This window comes from Hylobates moloch, unplaced genomic scaffold (genome assembly GCF_009828535.3).
Source record: "Hylobates moloch isolate HMO894 unplaced genomic scaffold, HMol_V3 SCAFFOLD_7, whole genome shotgun sequence".
Taxonomy (NCBI): domain Eukaryota; kingdom Metazoa; phylum Chordata; class Mammalia; order Primates; family Hylobatidae; genus Hylobates; species Hylobates moloch.
Window position 1 is genome coordinate 6,633,437 of NW_026652282.1, and position 20,554 is coordinate 6,653,990.

The 20,554-nt window shown below is 45.1% G+C and overlaps 1 protein-coding gene across 1 annotated transcript in view; it reads left to right on the forward strand.

The window, feature by feature from the left end:
- The first annotated feature begins 6 nt into the window (after positions 1-6).
- WWC3 (WWC family member 3) overlaps positions 7-20,554 on the forward strand; it is a 130,326-nt gene continuing 109,778 nt past the window's right edge. Inside the window, exon 1 of the mRNA XM_032756553.2 lies at positions 7-52. The gene's annotated coding sequence lies outside the window, so the exon portion shown is untranslated. The remainder of the gene's footprint in view (positions 53-20,554) is intronic.

Consider the following 20,554-nt stretch of genomic DNA (forward strand, 5'->3'; position numbering starts at 1 on the left):
TTTACATTGACCACAACACGCGCCAGACGTCGTGGATCGACCCCCGCGACCGGTAAGCGGGCCGGCTGGGGGCGCCAGACCCGGCGCGGGCGCTACGACCCGGGCCGCCGGCCGGCGCCACCGCGGATGCGCTGGGGACACGCCCCGCCCAGCGCGGGGCCGCCGAGAGCCCCCGGGCCCGGGCAGAGCTCGGAGCGCCTCCATCCCCGGAACCAGGGGACTCCCTGGAGTGCTCCGGTCCAGGCTACGATCGAGGCGCCCCCACCCCTTGGGCCCAGGGAGAGGATCGGAGACACCAGGAGGCCCTCGGGGCTGGGTGAAGATCTTTGGTTCCGGGGGTCCGGGAGAGGATTCACCCTCCCAGTACCCCGACTCCCAGGGCTCTGACCAAGAATGGAGGTGCCCCCTTCTCCAGGCCTCGAGCCCTCTGAGCGCCGAGGCCGGCCGCCTACAGGTCCCCCGCCGCTGGGCGGACCCTCTCATTCGGTTCCCTCACGTCACCCGCTGTCCGGCGCCTGGGAACTGGGCTCCTGGAATTTCCTCTCCTGGGGCTGACAGATGGCCCTCTTTTCCTTTCTCTGCGGCAGCCTCGCCCATCCCGGTCCCGGGCGTCTGCGGCCCACTGCCCCGGCCCTGGTTCTGCAGGTGTCCCCAGCCCCGCGGTGGCGAGATGAGCTGTCACCTTGGATCACAAACGTGCGCCCCAGCTTTGGGGTGCGGGTTCCCTGTCTGGCGGGTTCAGGCTGGTTTCCATCCAAAACCTGATGCCAGACGGGCCCTTGAGGGATTCCCAACCCTACTGGAGTTGGAAAAGTCTGTTCCCAAACTCTAGTTGCTCTTTAGCGCCTTAAAACTCGTGAGTTAAAACTCTGTTTGAAATAGCCTTCTGTACTGCAGCCAGAATGCAATATGATTAGTCCCATATGCTTTTGGAATAAACGAAAAACAAGAATTGTATTTTAAGTTTCCTTTTTGTGAAAGATATGCATGGGGTACAAAGCTGTCTTATTGCGTATGAAAACCCAGTCAAGTAAAAACTGATTCTTGTAAAAGCACTACCAGATTTCATTTAATTAATTTCATGTCATGAAGCTTTTCCTTAACTTTTTGCTCGATTGTCTACGGGTTTCGATTGTTCAACTGCTTTTACAGAGATGTGTTTTGTGTGGAATTGGGATTTCTGTGGACATCAAGTGTTTCCACAGGTTATCTGATGTCTTGTCCTCTCTAGAGCAACTCTCCTTCCAGGGCCTGAGTGCCAAAAAGGAAACACCACAGGCTTCCCAGTGATTTGAAGACTTGCAAAGGCCCAGTGTGGTGACATTGTGCCTGCTTCCTCCTACCTGCACAGGGAAGGCGGCCTGCATGGCACTGGCGTCTGAAAATAAACTTTTGAGGAGAGAAGCTGCTGAATTGTTTGAAGATTTCTCTGAGTTCAAGCAGGGGAAAACAAAAGAAAGCAAAACAAAAAGATCGTGGTTCCCTAACATTCTCGCTGAACATTGCAAACCTCTGGGCTCAGAAACCTCTATCAATCCTAGTACAATTTTATGGGTTAAAAAGATGCCTAGTTATTTTGAAAATCAGGTGAGATCGTGTTAAAATTTTAACCAAAGGCTAGAGCCCCAGCTGTTTGATCAACCCTTGGATGGTTCTGGAATTGGTAGAACTGCTTGGAATGCAGTGCCCTTTTATACCATATGTATGTTAAAAACCCAAACAACTGGAAAATGAACCAATTAAAATAGTGTTTTGCTTAGAAAAGGCTAAGGCTCACTTTCCAAGGGTAATATAAAACAGTTGTGGTTATATTGGAGTGGAGATTCATGCTGAAAGATAACAATGTGAGGATTTTCTTTTTAATGGTGTAACCTGTGACAAACGTGAATGGACCATACAGAAATCAGCTTGGAGAATCTCGTTTTCCATGTATTTCAGACACATTTCCTATATTCCTTTTTTCCAGAAATTGATTTGTTACTTTTCAGACAATCACTTAAAGGTTTTTAAAAAGTCTCCATTCTAATGCTAAAAGTGTCAATTGAGTGAACAAAAGTGGATATTTTACCTTTTTTTTGTAAAGTAAAAACATGTGTGTACTTTCATGAGACGTTGTTTTTATAGTGAGTGAAAATTCAGCAGGGGACAGCTTGAACTTCAGCTCCCATAATACCTTGCCCGAAATATGTATGGAATGTTCAGCAAGCCACAAACATTTAAGTGGAGTCGGCTGAAGGCTATAATAGTCATTCTTCTTCCTCTTTCAAAACAGAACCTGGCCGAGTTTTATAGGTGGCGGGTTATCCTTTAAAGTTGTAATTAACTTTTATTATATGGGAAGAACTGCATGTCAGAGGGCAGTGTTTTCTCCATGCGCATCTGACAGTTAAAACCCTTTTTGAGTTGCGTTTGAGTCACACACAGGAAAATGGTATTCAAGAAATACGAGGACTTTCACCAAACAGCTTCCACATAGAGCCCTGACAGGAGAAGGGCAAATAAATAATAGCTTTTTTTTTCTCTTTAAGAAAATGAAATTGTGGTGGAATAAATGAATGTAGTAGGTTAAGTGAAAATTGTTGTTGACTTTAAACATAATTTCATATAAACTTTAGTAAAAACTGTATAGCATAAAATATGGTCCAAGGGTTGTAAACAAAATCTCTTCTCGAGTTTTATAGTAATTCCATTCAGTGTTGTGTTTAACATTTTGATAGTGCCAGCTCAGACCATGTTGGTGAAATTATTGTAACTCTGCTTTTTAAAGTTACAACAATGAAGATATAAGGAGACGTCTTTACGGATGTGGATACAGATGTATACACAATCTCAATATTTTAAAAACAATTTTTTAGTTTGATTATAAGCCTACCTTCGGTTGGCTGGGCGTGGTTGCTCATGCCTGTAATCCCAGCACTTTGGGAGGCCGAGGTGGGTGGATCACTGGAGGTCAGTTCAAGACCAGCCTGGCCAACATGGTGAAAACCTGTCTCTACGAAAAACACAAAAATTAGCCGGACGTAGTGGTGTGTGCCTGTAGTCTTAGCTACTTGGGAGGCTGAGGCAGCAGAATCACTTGAACCCTGGAGGTGGAGGTTGCAGTGAGCCGAGATCGCGCCACTGCACTTCAGCCTGGGTGACAGAGTGAGACTCTGTCTCAAAAAACAAACGAAAAAACTTACTTTCAGTTTAAATTCACTATAGATTGATACTGTACATATAATTTTTCATAGTTAGTTTACTGGGAATCATACCCAAAAACTTGGTTAAAAACTACAAAGTTAGGCCAGGAGTGGTGGTTCATGCCTGTAATCCCAGCACTTTGGGAGGCCCAGGTGGCAAGATTGCTTGAGTCCAGGAGTTCGAGACAAACCTGGGCAACATAGGGAGACTCTGTCTCTACAAGCAAATAAAATAATTACGTGGGCGGGGTAGCGTGCGCCTATAGTCCCAGCTACTCAGGAGGCTGAAGTGGGAGGATTGCTTGAGCTGGGGAGATCCAGGCTGCAGTGAGCCGTGGTTGTGCCACTGCACTCCAGCCTGGGTGACAGAGTGACACCTTGTCCCAAAAAACAAAACAAAACAAAACCCCACACCAAAAAAAAAAAAAAAAAAAAAAAAACTGCAAAGTTAACTTATTTCTGTGGCTGGTAGTTTCCTTACATGAGTCTTGTGTGGTTTACATTAGTGGCACACTAATATATTAACTGAATATATTAACTCAGAATACCTTGACCACCTTATGAAAAGGTATTTACCATTGGGTAGAAAATATGGGAAGAACATTTTTGCCCCCTTTGTAAAGATTCATTGTCTTTGACAGTTGTGTTTACGTGTGTGTCTTGCAGGGTTATTTGGGTATTATCCTATAGATGGACTGAGTGTTTGAAACCTCATGTTCCATTTCCTGTAGCTCAGGTGGAGTTGTACGGTACTGGAAATGCCAGCTCTGGGCAGCTTAAGTATGGTGGATGATATCATATTTGAGATCAAAGTGTAAATAATCATGGGGATGGCTGAAGAGCAAGATCATGTCATGGCATAAGCTTTTGGGGACCCATTTGTTCACCAGATGGGATTTGACCTGTGCTTCATGGAGGAATTCTGTGGTATCTTAAAAGTCTTCTGAAGATGCTTTTACTTTAAGAGGAAAACAATCCATAGCTCTGGAATTTGCTAGGTTGGAATCCCGTTTAACAGCCAAATAACATCATTGCTACCTTCTTGGAACTTTTATTTAGTTATTCAGTGTTAACTAATAGGAGGTTTACTATATTTATCCCACACAGTCTATTTTTGTATTATATAAACTGTCCTGGTTGAGCTTTCTGATAAACAGGTAATGATTTCTCCCTTTTTCTTTTTTTAAGGTTATAGATAGTGTTTGTATGAACATGGGGGAACATCTTGGTTTTAAGGCTTCTTGACTTCCATTCCAGATCCTTTTGCTAATGGTGTCTGTCTTTCCCATAAATTCAATAAAACGAATCTGATGGAATAAAAGCAAAGTTAAATTCTACTGAGTTCAGTTATCCCTGTTTAAATCTAATAAAGTGAAATATTTGCGGAGAGTCTTGGCCTTCTGTGTGCAGGGACAGTATGTGGAAACCAAGCTGGTCTGGGAGGTGGCACACAGACACATAAAATGAAGATAACAATGGTTGCAAGGCATCCCAGGATTGATTCAATTTCTTGGATAATGATCACTTCAGAGAAAAGGTGGGCTCACTTGAGCCTGGGGTTGTCTTTTTCCTTGCCTATCCTTCTGGGTGAGGGGTTCTAGTGCTTTTCCAGCAGTAGATAAGCAAGATCATCCACTCAGTCAATCTGTAGGATAATACCCACACAACCCTGCAAGACGCACACGTAAACACAACTGTTAAAGACAGTGAATCTTTACAAAAGAGGCAAAAGTGTTCTTCCCATATTTTCTGCCCAGTGGTAAATACCTTTTCTTTTCTTTTTTTTTAAGATGGAGTCTCACTCTTGCCTAGGCTGGAGTACAGTGGTGCGATCTCGGCTTACTGCAACCTCCCCCTCTCGGGTTCAGGCAATTCTCCTGCCTCAGCCTTCCAAGTAGCTGGGATTACAGGCTTGTACCACCACACCTGGCTAGTTTTTGTATTTTTAGTAGAAACAGGGTTTCGCCATGTTGGCCAGGCTGGTTTTGAACTCCTGACCTCAGGTGATCCGCCCGCCTCAGCCTCCCAAAGTGCTGAGATTACAGGCGTGAGCCACCACGTCCAGCCAGTAAATACCTTTTCATGAAATGGTCAAGGTACTCTGACTTAATGTATTCAGTTAATATATTAGTGTGCTACTAATGTAAACCACACAAGACTCATGCAGGGAAACTACCAGGCATAGAAATGTTAAGTTAACTTTGTAGTTTGGTTTTTGGTTTTTTGGTGTGGGATTTTTCTTTCTTTTTTTGAAAAAAAGCAAGATCTGGGCAAGATAAGGGCAACGGGAGAAAAGTGCTGGCCTTGAGGAAGTGCTGGGTGTGTTCGAAATAAATGAGGGAATGAGTCAACTCGACTGACCCAGAGCTGTCATGTAAGGGAGGTAAGACTCAGGCCAGAGCATGTAGCTCAGAGTCCCACAGCTTTGGGGCTGGAAGAGCTAGGATCATCGTGTTCAAATTCCTTTTTCTACTTGACAGCCACAGCCAATGGGTATGTTCTGCCGGCTGCTAGAAGGGCAAGGGACTTGAGCTGGGTCTTCTGCCCCCTGTTTGGGTGCTCTTTCCAGAATCCCACCCAGCTGCCCAATCCACACAATTTTAAGCATCCTGCCTCTGTTCATTCATTCATTCATTTATTCATTCATTCAACAACTGTTTGTTGCACAATTTCTGAGTCGAAGGCACTCTTCCAGGGTTTGGGACTCCAGTGTTGAGCAACACCAGACAGGCTGCCGTGGGGCTTACCTTGTGCTCGTGTCCTTTTCCACGAGGCCTCGCCATGCTCTTCCTGCCTGCGGGTTTCTCCCTGCGGGGATCCCTTGGCTCTGTGATTGTGACAGACACATGTGGAATGCACTAGGCTTTTGCATGGATGTTTTCTTTCTTTTTTCCTTTGTCAGCTTTTTCAGGTTGAATTGCATGAATGTTTTCATCGAAAGCCCATGATGGCTGCATGAGGTGTAGGCGATCATGTGATAAAACTGAGGCCAGGGGAGATTGACTTAGTAGCCTCACTTCCTATAGCCAGTGAGGTCAGCATCTGTTCGACTTCGGAGTTGAGCCAGGTCCCCTGCCTGTTCTTGACTGTCCCTTGGCTAGGTAACTGTGGCTAGGTAACTGTGCGTGCCCCTTGCACCTTGCTATACTCATTAGTTATTTTGATCTTGCCTTCACTATTGTTTGATATTTAATCCTTCCTGTGGTATAGTGGCCCCTCAAAGATGTCCACGTTGTAGTCCCTGAAGCCTGTTAATAAGTAACCTTCCATGGCAAAAGAGACTTTGCAGATGTGATTAAGTTAAGGATCTTGAGATAGGGAGATGATCCTGGATTATGTGGGTGGGCCCGATGTCATCATAGGCATCCTTACTAGAGGGAGGGAGGAGGGTGAGGTCAGAGTCAGAGATGGAGATGTAACAACGGAAGCAGAGGTTGGAGTCGAGTGGCCATGAGCCAAGGAATGCAGGCGGTCTCTAGAAGCTGGAAAAGACAAGGAAATGGACTGTTCCCTAGAGCCTGCAGATGGAACACAGACCTGCTGACACCTTGATTTTTGCCAAGAGAAACTGATTTTGGATTTCTGACCTCCAGAACTGTAAGATAATAAATTTGTGTTGTTTTAAGCCACTCGGTTTGTGGCAATTTGTTACAGCATCGGTTTGTGGCAATTTGTTACAGCATCGGTAGGAAACTAACACCCTCACATGCATTGTTATCTTAGTGAGAATGGAAGCATCTGGTCAGCTTGGTGTCTGTATAACAAACACAGCAGCAGCTGACATTTATTACATGCTTAGGCAGGTACTGTGTGAAGCATTTTACATCTTTTTTCTCTCCCTGGCTTCTCACAATACCCCCAGAGGGTCCTCGTTTCTTGTGCAAGCATGGAGAGTCACTCACATTGGGACTCGCGTCAGATGTGCTGTACCAAAAACATATTTGATGAGCTAGCCAAATGTGGGGGTGGGGAGAGGTAGGCTTTCTGAGAGAAGAGGCCAGTTGGAAACTAGTGCAGGTTTTCTCAGGTGGTCACAGGCCTGAGCTAGAGCGATCGGGGGCACTCAGGCTAGAAAAGGCAGGGATTGTGTCAGAGACATTGTGAAGGAAACATGGTGTAGAGGACTTAGCTAATGCTTGAATGAAGGCAGGTGAAATCAGGAGGGCAGCAGAGGAATCTTACTGGCACCTAAGGAGGAGCCGGGACTCACTGGGGCCAACTGAAAATCCTTCTATTAACCCCACTCAGAAGCTTTCATTGGTGGTGGTGGTTTTGTATGTTCGGTAACTCGGTTACATAGCGAAACATGTTAAGCTGTTCAAGTTACTGTATTGCTGATGGGCAGTGTCCTAAAAGGTGTCCAAACCAAGAAAGTGTAATTTTTATTTTATTTTATTTTTGGAGACAGGGTCTTGCTCCGTTGCCCAGGCTGTGCAGTGCAGTGGCATGATTATAGCTCACTACAGCCTCCAACTCCTGGGCTCAAGCAATCCTGAACGTGTTACTTTAGACCAGGGTTTCTCAACTCTGGTCTAAAGTAACCCTGGCGGTGGGGTAATTCCTTGTTGTTAGGGCTGTCATATGTAGCATATGATGTTTAGCAGTGTCCCTGGTCTGTTGCCACTAGATCTAGATATTAGTAGCAAACTCCCCACCCTCAGATGTCTCGAAAATGTCTCCAGACATTGCCAAATGGCCCCCGGGGCGGGCAATATCCCTTGGCTGAGAACTGCTGGGCTACCTCCATCCACCTGGTTACAATGCTTCATCTTTAGCCGCTGAATTTGTTTCAAGCCTGTTGTCAGTTCCTGAGATACTGTGCAACAGGGACCTGATTTCTGTGTTTCCATGAACAAATTTCAAACATATTTATGTGAAAAACCCTGAACCAGTATATGAAAGTGGGAACATATATTACTATGAGTGTATTCTTCAATTCTTAGAATACTCTCAATTGATAGGTATTTACTGACTGTCAAGAGTATACATATATGCAGTGAAACAGAAGAAAATGCATCTGCTCACACTTGTGTTCTGCAGCAACCCGGAGAGCTGGCCTGGCCTTTCGAATGTGTGTGTGTGTATGTGTGTGCGCGTTTGTGTGTGGAGGGAGAGATCAGGCTGCCTAAGATGCTCCGAGCCATTCGGTTCTCTGTTCGGTTCGGAGGAAGGAGGGATGAGAGGAGTGGAGTGCTTCTGCCTTTGCTCAGAAATTCTACAAATACAGAGCAAGGACATCTCGAAAGGCCGCTTATGGAGCTGTGGGATCTCCAGCATTTTTCATCTGGAGGGTTCTCTTTTCATTTCTTTAAAACTGAAGGGACTGAGAGAGAGCATGAGGAGGAGGGAGGGATGTTGATGTTGAGAATGAACGGGGGAGATGGCTGCACCAAGCCTGGGGTCACCAGCCCCACAGTGGCAGGGGGTGGATCTTTGAGGCAGGCGGAGGTGCCCCAATTAGCTCCTCTGCACGAGGCTCCGTGCTCCAGGAAAGAGGGCATCTACCAGCTTGGGTGTGGTGTTTCCAGGCAGCCTGCAGCTCGGCCAGGAGACCACACAATCACTGCAGGAGACGTGTTCTTTCTGCCACTTAGAGCTCTGTCCTGTGGACAGGTGCCTGTCCCCAGCATGGGGGAGGCTTGGAGTATGGGGTCAGCTGGATTTACCCTGAAAATTATTTCCATTAAAAAAAAAATTGAGATATAATCCGCATACTATAAAATTTACCTTGGGCACGGTGGCTCATGCCTGTGTTCCCAGCACTTTGGGAGGCCAAGGCGGGCGGATCACTTGAGGTCAGGAGTTTGGAACCAGCCTGGCCAACATGGTGAAACCCTGTCCCTACTAAAAAAAAATAAGAAAAATTAGCTGGGCGTGGTAGTGGGCACCTGTAACCCCAGCTACTCAGAAGGCTGAGGCAGGAGAATCACTTGAACCCAGGAGGTGGAGGCTGCAGTGAGCTGAGATCTCACCACTGCACTCCATCCTGGGCGACAGAGTGAAACTCCATCTCAAAAAAAAAATCAAAAAATAAAAATAAATAAAAGTGTACAATTTAGTGGGTTTCGTTATATTCACCAGATTGCGCAACCGTCACCCCATGTAGTTCTGAATACTCCATAAAGAAACGCCGTGTTCATTAGTAGTCAGCCCCCATACCCCCAGCCCCTGGCAACCGCTAATCTGCTTTTCATCCCTATAGATTTGCCTATTCCGGACATTTCACAGGGACCTCCCTGTATATTTCTTTGCAACTTCCTGTGAATCTGTAATTATTCCAAAATAAAAAGTGAAAAAGAGATTGAGAATGAAGGAACCAAGCAGAGATCTAGTTACTTATAATTTAAAAATAAATTTAAATAATCTCATTTAGATTTTATTGTGTTTTGTCTATATAGTACTTAGCATATAGTAGGCCCTCAATAAATGTTTGCTGAATGAAATTATGCATGTAGAGACAGGTTTTATTGATTTATAATGATCATTTTGTATTGCTGTATTTCACTGACTTTTCCTCATGTACACTATTCTGATGCTCTCAAGAGCAGTCCCTCCTTGTAAGCTGTCAGAGCACCCATTTTATTGGGGTGGCCACACCTTCTCTCGGCTCTGGGGTTATGACCTTGTCTGTACTTCCTGGTGATGTCCTGATTGCCCTAAGCCAGTGGGTCTCACCTGAGGAGGATTCCCTCTTCCTTCTCCCTACACCCAGGGCATTCGGAAACATTTGGAGAGATTTTTTGATTGTTACACCTGGGGGTAGGTTCTGCTGGCATCCAGTGGGTAGAGGTCAAGGATGGTGCTGAACATCCTACAATGCACAGGATCGACCCCACCACAGCAATGAATGATCCAGCCCCTAATATCAATAGTGCCTGAGATTGCTCTACGCCAATCATACAGCATCTGGGCCTGCAATTGGCTGAGGCAGGAGCACATGACTCAGACCTGGTCAATGAGCTGGGAGGGGAGGTATGAGACAGGCATGGTTGGGGAGAAGGCTCCTTGTCCCCATAGACCTACGTGGAAGGAACTTCTGCTAACTGATGCTCTGTCTCCATGGAAATCTGGAGGTGGGCAGCCACACTGATGCCCCCAAAACTAGGAGGGAGCTGGCTGAGAAGCTGAGGGTGGTGGAGTGGAAAGTCTGTCTTTGATGAGGTGGGTGGATGGATGAATTAAGCTTTGGTAGCTGTCTGCCTTCCGTACTTTTCTTACGCGAAACGTGATAACAGTATCATCTTATCCTTTAAAGCCAGTCGAATTAGAATTTCTGTTATTTGCAGCCAGCTAAGGCATTCTCACTCATGTGTTTTCTGTTCCTTGCCGCCCCATAGTTTTCATGATTGGCATAAGATCGGAGGTTTAGGCTGCCACTGAGCTGCTGTCCCCTCACTTATTAAATATTCCTGTTTTTTTCACTCTGATATTTATGATTACATAAGTACTAAAATTATAATGGTCCCTATGTGCAGTTATTTTCTCTGTAGTTTTGTTTTTCATGTTTGCCTTAGGAGATAGTTCTAGGCATGGAATGAATAAAACCCAATTTTTTTGTTAATTTGTTTGTTTTAATATATTTTTATTTTGGAATATTTTAGAGTTACAGAAAAGTTACAAAGATTAGATGGTTTCCCTGTTGTTCACATCTAATATCACCATAGTATATTCTGTGGTGATGTTTCCTTGTCAAACCTAAGAAGCCAGCCTTGATAACATTACTATTAACCAAACTCTAGACATTTGAATTTTACCAGTTTTTCCAATAATGTTCTTTTTCGGTTCCAGTGGTTTTTTTAGAGCTATTAAACTCTTGATATTTGTATGGTTCAACCTAATATTTCCAAGTTTGTCCTTCATCTTTGTTTGGTGAGTATTCTTTTGTGCAGTCGACAGCCTTGTTAGACTTGCTCCAAGGCTTCATGGTAGAGTGCAGGGATTCTAAAGGATTTTGGAATCATGGACCCTGGGAAATCTGACACAAGGTAGGGATTCTGTGTTCAGAAAAAGGCACCAGCACACAGAAGCTTGCATATGCTTTCAGGAGGATTAGAGCTCTCTGGAAGCCCAGCTGTGGTTCCCAGAATAATGGAGGCTTGGTTTGAAATGAGCAGACACCCCCAGAGATGTCTGCCATGCACTCACTCTGTATTGTTGAATGAATGCACGCTCACATATTCACCATCACTAGCGTAGGTGTATCATAAAGGATTAATTCAACAGTGATTCAGGGAGAACCTTCCATGCTTTCTCCACTTCTTCCCCTCCCTCATACCCAACCCAGCTTTAGACTGTGGTGTGCAGCCACTGGATACACAAGTACTAGATAGGTTTCACATGAAAAGGGGAGCTATGGATGAACCTCAAAAATGTGACACTAAGTGAAAGAAGCAGATATGGACACAACATAATTAGATGATTTGATTTTTGCAGAGTGTCCAGAGAAGGCAAATCCATGGAGATCGAAAGTGGATTAGTGGTTGCCTGGGGCTGGGGGTGAAGAGTGTGGTGACTGCAGTTGGGCATAAGGGATGTCATTGGGGTGATGGAAATGTACTGAAATTGGTTTGTGTGTTGCATAAGTCAGTAAATTTATAAAAAACATTGGATCTTACATGTAAAATGGGAGAGTTTATGGTATGCAGATTATACCTCAATAAAGTTGTTTACAAACATTGTTTTGTTTGTTTGTTTGTTTTTAGACGGAGTCTCACTCTGTCACCCAGGCTGGAGTGCAGTGGCGTGGTCTTGGCTCACTGCAACTTCTGCCTCCCGGGTTCAAGCGATTCTTCTGTCTCAGCCTCCCGAGTAGCTGGAACTACAGGCGCATGCCACCATGCCTGGCTACTTTTTGTATTTTTGGTAGAGATGGAGTTTCACCACGTTGGGCAGGCTGGTCTCGAACTCCTGACCTCAAATGATCTGCCTGCCTCGGCCTCCCAAAGTGCTGGGATTACAGACATGAGCCACTGCGCCTGGGCGTTTACAAACAATTTTTAAAGCAAATCTGTTTTTAAATTCAGGTGGTTACCTTGATTTGGTAGTTGGAGAAACCAGACTATGTAGATTAGACTTGGCAGCCTCTAACCATGCAAAAAGCTTTTTTGGGCTTCTCGAAATGTCCATACAATTGCCAGGGAAACTTGCCAAGAAGCCACATATTAACATTGCCCAGGAGTCTTGCCAACTGTAAGGGGAGTATACCACCATGTAATAAGCTGGTAATCATTACTAAATTAAAAATATAGTGGGTTTTTCACTAAGGCAACTAACTTCTTCATTGAGGCATTTATCTCATAGGATGACTCATTAGTAACACTATTTGTTTTATAAAGTTGAGTGATATCTGCTTACCTGGCAGTATTTGGAGTCAAGTGAATTTTGTGGATAAATGACCAATTGATACTTGGCCTTTAAATATTAACATTCTTATCTTTCACATGTTTATTTCAATGTTTAATATTAGAAGTGTTTAGGGGTCTTTATTTAGAAGGTTGGTGATGTTTTTGTGACCAGAAATAGGATGTAGAAACTTAACTCTAGTTAATACCAATTAGCCTGTGGTCAAATTGGTTTCCTTATGTGTTGTTTCACTTAAAGTTATAGTTTCCATGGATTTATTGAAAACGTTAGTGAGGACTTACTACTTAATGTACCACTAACTGCGGGGACTACCTAGGTGTGGGTAGCCTTGATTTCAGACATGGACAGCTTTGAGTCTCACTCGGGACTGCCGTTTGCTGTGTCTCCTAAGGCAGGTTATTTGGGCTCTCTGAGCCTCAGTTTCCTCTTCCATAAAATGGGGGCAAAGCATTTGCCCTCTGGGTTGTTTTGAAGACTCTAAGATTAGGTAAGGATCTTAGGTGAGTGTCTGCTGCAGAACAGGCACTCACATGTTCTTTGTCCTTGTGGTCATACTACATACTCCTTCAGCTTTAGGATACCTCCGCATATTTAGTCTTCTGCTTATCAAAATTCCCTCCCTTAGCTGGGTGCAGTGGCTCATGCCTGTAGTCCCCCCACTTTGGGAGGCTGAGGCGGGTGGATCACTGGAGCCCAGGAGTTTGAGACCATCCTGGGCAACATGGCAAAACCCTGTCTCTACAAAAAATACAAACGATAGCTGAGCATGTGCCTGAAGACCCAGCTACTTGGGAGGCTGAGGTGGGAGGATTGCTTGAGTTTGGGAAGTAGTGGCTCCAGTGAGCCAAGATCATGCCACTGCACTCCAGCCTGGGCAAGAGTGACACCCTGTCTCGAAAAAATAAATAAACAAATAAATAAAATAAAAAAAATCCCTCTCTCCATGATCCAACTTCTGCTTCTGAGTTGCCTCCTTATTTTCCTTGTAGTTGGGTAGCACTGGAGGCTCAGCAGTGTAAAGACAAGGGCTCAGAATTTATAATAACTGTTTTTCCTCGCTAAGCAACTGTTCTTTGCATTCTCATGATTTTGTGGCTGGGGAAGCGAAGTTGCTGGAAGTGAAATGTTACTAAGGAGAGATAACAGATTAGAGGAGAGCCATTGAGATTTTTCTGTCAAGGGCCAGATAGTAAATATCTCAGGCTTTGAAAGCCATAGGATTTTCTCTCTCTCTCTCTCTCTCTTTTTTTTTTAAACCCATAGGACTTGTGAATGAAGGCCGTGAAGATTCTGTTGCAACTGCCTGACTCGGCTGCTGTAGTGCAGAAGTAGCCATAGACAATACAGAAACAAACAGGCCTGGCTGTGTTCCAATAAAACTTTACTTACAAAGACAGGAGGCAGGTTGGAATTGACCCATGCGCAGTTTACCACCCCATGATTGATGTCATTCTTTTTTTTTTTTTTTTTTTTTTTTTTTTTGAGACTGAGTCTCACACTGTCGCCCAGGCTGGAGTGCAATGGTACGATCTTGGCTCATTGCAACCTCTGCCTCCCAGGTTCAAGTGATTCTCCTGCCTCAGCCTCCCAAGTAGCTGGGATTACAGGCGCATGCCACCACGCCAGGCTAATTTTTTCTATCTTTAGTAGAGACGGGGTTTCACCATGTTGCCCAGGCTGGTCTTGAACTCCTGACCTCAGGTGATCTGCCCACCTTGGCCTCCCAAAGTGCTGGAATTACAGGCGTGAGCCACTGTGTCTGGCTGATGTCATTCTCGTTTACCGTGTTAATACAGTCTTGCACCGAAATGATGGACTGTGTATACAGTGGTCATCCCTTAACATTATGATGCCATATTTTTACTGTACCTTTTTTATGTTTCGCTATGTTTAGACACACAAATACTACTGTGTTACTGTATTGCCTATAGTATTCAGTACAGATTTGTATCCTAGGAGCACCAGACTCTACTGTATAGCCTAGGTGTGTAGTAGGCTGTGCCAGCTAGGTTTGTGTAAGCCCACTGTGTGATGTTTGTACAGTGACAGCATTGGCTGACAATGCGTTTCTCAGAACATATCCTCATCATCAAGCAATGCATGACTGTACAGCCAATGCTTTTGTGTCATACACTTTCATTATTGTTGCATTAGCTTGGCCACAAATCTGAAAATACTCTGAGTGTGTATAGAATTACTGATTTCTAGGTGTGACGTCATAGTATTCTGGAACTTGGAAATTGTAGCACTCAGTGTTGCTAGAGACTTAAAAAAATTCACGTTATATGATTAGACTTTGTTCCATAACTAGCAGTCACTTAATACTGGACAGATGTTAAGAATAGAAGTTGGCTGGGTGTCGTGGCTCATGCCTGTAATCCCAGCACTTTGGGAGGCTGAGGCGGGAGGATTGCTTGAGCCCAGGAATTTGAGACCAGCCTGGGCTACATAGGGAGACCCTATCTCTACAAAATATTAAAAATTAACTGGGCATGGTGGCACATGCCTGTAGTCCCAGCTACTTGGGAGGATCACTTGACCCAGGAGTTTGAGGCTGTGGTGAGCTATGATCGCCATTGTACTCCAGCCTGGGTGACAGAGCAATACCTTGTCTCAAAAAAAATAAAATAAAATAAAAAAGAATTGGAGAAGTTGATTCAAGATTAAGATCTTCAGCCATGTCTCAGCACCCTTGTACAATACCTGGGAGGCAGTTGTCATATGTGTACCAACAGCTTTTGGATGTATATTTAAATGTGCAGATGAACTTACTTTTGGAACAAAATGAAGTTTGCCCAAATTTCTATGCTGTTTGGGTCTCGGATGGAAACTCTCAGAGCTCAGAGTCAAGGGTGGCATGGGCAGCTTGTCCGTATGGATGCCTGGGAAAGTCCTTGCTTTTGTGGGGCCAAGGACCAGTGGTGGGAGATGGGAAAGTGGGTGAAGCTGGTTAGAGACAGGCAGCAGAAGACAGTGAACAGTTCATACAGAGTTGGCTTCAGTGTATTGCTGGCAGCATGTGCCCAAGGCTGTAAAAGATCTTCCCACCCTGAGGTTCACAAATGCCACTAAAATAGTGGTAACTCTCAGGCAGGCGTGACTGTGCCCCTCAGGACATTTGCACTGTCTGGAGACATTTTTTGCTGTCCCCACTTGGGGGGAATGGGGTGTGTCCTGCTGGCACCTAGTGGGTGGAGCCCAGGGGTGTCATCCACACCTGCCGTGCAGGGCGGCACCCCATAGAGAGTGAGCTGCCCTGAGTCAGCAGAGCTGGGGCTCCGGCTCACACCTGCTCCAGGGCTCCAGCAGCGAGCTGTTCTCATTGGCCCTTGCCCATGTGGGGCTTTCGGTGCAGTGGTGGCAAATAGCAATCACTGAGCCTGTCACCACATTACAAGGTGCAGACTGGCAGGGTGAGGTTGGTGGGACTGTGTGGCTGGGTGGGTGACCGTTTTGTGGAGAGCGGCTGGAGAGGCCTTATTTTTCAGGTGCCTGCGGGAGGGGAGGAGGGACCCCGAGGTGTCTAGGGTCAGAGGCTTTCAGGGAGAAGGAGCTACAGGTGCTAAGACGAGCGCAATGGGCCAGGAGGAGGGTGATGGGGTGAGGCGGCGGTGGCAGCACCTCATGAGCGACTGCAGGGACTCTGGGTGTGACTCTGAGCAAGTAGGGGAACTATTCTGTTGGGAGACTTAACATTTCATTGAGGTCGCTCTGACTGCTGTGGGGGACTAGGAGGGCAGGAGCTGAAGCAAGGAGACTGGTTTAGGAGATGGCAGCTGCCCCCAGGGCTGAGCAATGGTGGCTCAGGCCAAGGAGGAGACAGTGGGGTGGCTTCCTGAGGACCTGGACCCTGCGATTTGGTCCTCTGTCTGCTTCACCACAGCTCCTGAGACCCTCCCTCAGAATCCTTGCTGGCTTGAGGAGTAAAGTGTTCTGCCAAAGTGGATATCAAGGCTGTCATGCGTGGATCAGCAGAGGAGCTGGGGTTTTTTCCCGGACTGCTTCTCAGTTTTGCTGCTGGGGCCGTAAGGAATTCTGTGGAACAGGAAGTAGTGTGCAGCACATGCATGATGTGCCTGTTATTTTAGCAGTGGGGCTGTGTCCTAAAAGACAGCGTCTTTGGCCGGGCACGGTGGCTCATGCCTGTAATCCCAGCACTTTTGGAGGCTGAGGCAGGTGGATCACCTGAGATCAGGAGTTCGAGACCAGCCTGGCCAACATGGTGAAACCCCATCTCTACTAAAAATACAAAAATTAGCTGGATATGGTGGTGCACACCTGTAATCCCAGCTACTCGGGAGGCTGAGGCAGGAGAATCGCTTGAACCCGGGAGGCAGAGGTTGCAGTGAGCTGAGATCATGCCAGTGCACTCCAGCCTGGATGACAGAGTGAGACTCCATCTCAGAGAATATTCATATGTGCTTTTGGAATGCCTGTGTAATGCTTTAAGTTCTTGTGTTTAGAAACTGATATTTTATTATTATTTTTAAAAAAGAAGCGGTGATCGTTTGCTTTCTAATGGCTGGGATGGTTTGGATCTAAAATTGTAGGGCTTGAAGTCTATGGTGGCCAACTCTACAGCGCTTTTAACATTTTTCCCCCAGGGGAACATTGTACATTTTCTTCAGGAGCACTGTGACACTGTTTGGTTTGCTGTAGATAATACTGATTCAAAAGGCATTCCAGATACATCATTCTGTGATTGACCTGGCCAGGTTAACCCAAAATTGTCACCTTGTTATTCTCAATATTAAAAGCCAAGGCACTGACAACCACCCCACTGAACGCATATCATAAACCTCCAAAATGTCACCATGGACGTGGCAATAGCTTCTTGCATTCACATGTAGTTACAGGCGAAGGACAGAGTAGTTCTTGCATTTTAAATGCGACTGCAGTGGCCAGAACCAATAATTCCTGTTTGAACAACTTCCCGCCCTCAGCTTTACCTCAAGGCTTTAGATAGACTTACTTTCAATTTTTAAAAAGGAACACATGTCCTTATTATGCTTTAGAATTACTAATAGAGATAATTCTCTTTGTTGTGCTATTTGCCACTCAGCTCCTTTTAAAAGATAGATGACACTGAAGTTTTACGTAAACACATGACTGATAAAATACTTGTTTTTCCTGAGTCATTGTCAGTGTCTCAGCCCTAAACCTAGTGCCAGCTCAGTAAATATTTGATGGAATCCAAAGTCTGCATTTTATTAAGGTGGGCCAGTTTTTCTCTTGTTATGTAAAGTAGAGAAACATATCACCTTCTTCCCATTTATTTAGGAGTGGTTAGTAGCCCTTCTCTCATGAGTTGGAGTGGTCATCCCTTTTCTGCATCAGTGAGAATAACACCCTATCATTTCACTTCAAGCACAAATGCTACTTTTGTGTCATTTTTGGAGTTATAAAACCATGTGGATTAATCCCAACCAGGTGGTGGGGAGCCAAAGCTAAGCTGTGTCTTTCACCCCTGACCCGCGCGATTAGTTTGTTTAAGAACGCTCTCCAAACCCATAGGAAGTTCACAGACAGCTTGGATTCCTCGGGAGCTCTTCAGTATCGATTGTGTAGCAGAAAAAGCAAGCATGCCTCTGGGTCTTTCCTCTCTTCTCCATAGTCTTTTTTTATGTCTAACTGGTGTTGGGTTGCTTTACCTTTCCACCCAGAGTTAGAGAAAGTGAGTATCTTGGCATGTTCCAAACTACTGAAATAAATGAAAATCAGGAAATTTTCCATGAAGCAAACCAATGACATAATGGTACCTCAAGCACAGTAGTTACTGGAATTGATTTTGTGAAGTGGTTGGCCGGTAATGTTTGCAAAGCTGGGAGGTGTAAGAAGTGGTTGGGTTTTTTTCCTCACCAAAAAGACAGCCCTACATTAAAGTTATAGTTCTCGTATTAATGAATGGGTTTTAAAGAAATCGATGTTCTTCAGTTCTTTTTTTCCTCCCATGACTTGCTGTGAAAGTAAAGATGAAACAGAAGTATGACTGTTAGGCCATGAATCTGTTACTAATTAGGTCTTATGCTTACTGGGATCAAAAGATGGGATCAAAGTAAGAACTCTCCAGAAGCAAGAAAAAGAAGGTGCTGGGAAAAGGTGTCAGTTGCGGCATAGTTTGTTTATAAATGAGCAAATGAATTGTATGTACAGCGATCCTTCATAGTAACTACCTCTACTCCAGTGGAGTTGTTTAATAAAACAATGTCTTACCATCTCTGACCACTGTTACTCACACCTGATTCCTGGAATGCCTGTAAGAACTCTCGACAGTGAAAAGAATCGGAACATCACAGGCTTGAAGCCACAGGCATCATTTCTATTTTGAGGTCGGTCTTACTCCTCAGATTTCCCACACGAATAAAAAACATTGGCCCATCTGCAGTCATGTGGCTGAGTCCTTCCTGCTGAATAACATCTCTAACCACAGATGGTAGCCAGCTCCAGGTTAGATTGTTCTTTCTTTTGTTGAGCTGCCCATGGCTCCAGCTGAAGTTTACCTGCCCATCTGGTCTTGTTGGTACTCCTAAGAGCCCGTTCATATTTGCCCTTATTTGGTGTTCATAATGAGCACACAGTGGCCTGCTGATTTGTGACCACCACTCTGTGGTTTGTTTGAAGACTATGCAGACTAAACTGTGTCCATCATTCTGGGGGCATGATTATGAATCCACTCACTGTTCTGGTTATGTTGCTCTTGAGTGCCGCATATCTGTGATGTAGCCATTACCTTCATTTTCTGAATGTCGCACATCTACTTACATTGTTTTAAAATGCACATTTTCTTTTTTTCTTTTTTAATTTTTTTTTTTTTTTTTTTTTTCTTGGAGATGGAGTCTGGCTCGGTCCGCCAGGCTAGAGTGCAGTGGCGCGATCTCGGCTCACTGCAAGCTCTGCCTCCCGGGTTCGCGCCATTCTCCTGCCTCAGCCGCCCGAGTAGCTGGGACTACAGGCGCCCGCTCCTGCGCCCGGCTAATTTTTTATATTTTCAGTAGAGACAAGGTTTCACCGTGTTAGCCAGGATGGTTTCGATCTCCTGACCTCGTGATCTGCCCACCGCGGCCTCCCAAGTGCTGGGATTACAGGCGTGAGCCACCGCGCCCGGCCTTAAAATGCACATTTTCTTTTCTGGGAAGAGGGAGCAGGCGGAAATGTTATACACTTTATCCATGATGAGTGTAGCAGCAGGTGAAACCCTGAGGTGTTGGCCACAGAAGTGCTTATATATATATCTCATATGTATATCTCATATATACGATAAATATATGATATATATATATATATATATATATATTTGAGACAGAGTCTGGCTGTGTCACCCAGGCTGGAGTGCAGTGGCACGATCTTGGCTCACTGCAACCTCCACTCCCAGGTCCCAGCGATTCTCATGCCCCAGCCTCCTGAGTACTTGGAATTACAGGCATGCATGACCACGCCCGTCTAATTTTTTGTATTTTTAGTAGAGATGGGGTTTCGCTATGTTGCCCAGGCTGGTCTTGAACTCCTGGCCTCAAGTGATCTGCCTACCTCAGCCTCCCAAAGTGCTGGGATTACAGGCATGAGCCACGACACCTGGCCCCCACTTTTATATTGAAGGTTGTGTATACATGTATACAGTATCCTAACCTGGTGCTTTTCAATCCTAGCTGCATGTTAGATTAACCTGGGAGCTATATATTTGTATTTGTGCCATTCTAGGAGGTTCTGATCAGCAGGGCCCAGGAAGCCCCCTGATGTCCATCTTTCCTCCATTAAAAAAATCAAGGTAAAATTAACATGACATAAAATTAAACATGGTGAAACCCCATCTCTACTAAACACAAAAATTAGCCGGGCTTGGTGGCACGTGCCTGTAGTCCCAGCTACTCGGGAGGCTGAGGTGGGAGAATCACTTGAACCTGGGAGGCAGAGGTTGTAGTGAGTCACGATCTCGCCACTGCACTCTAGCCTGGGCGACAGAGTCAGACACCCTGTCTCCAAAAAAAAAAAAAAAAAAAAAAAAAAAAAAA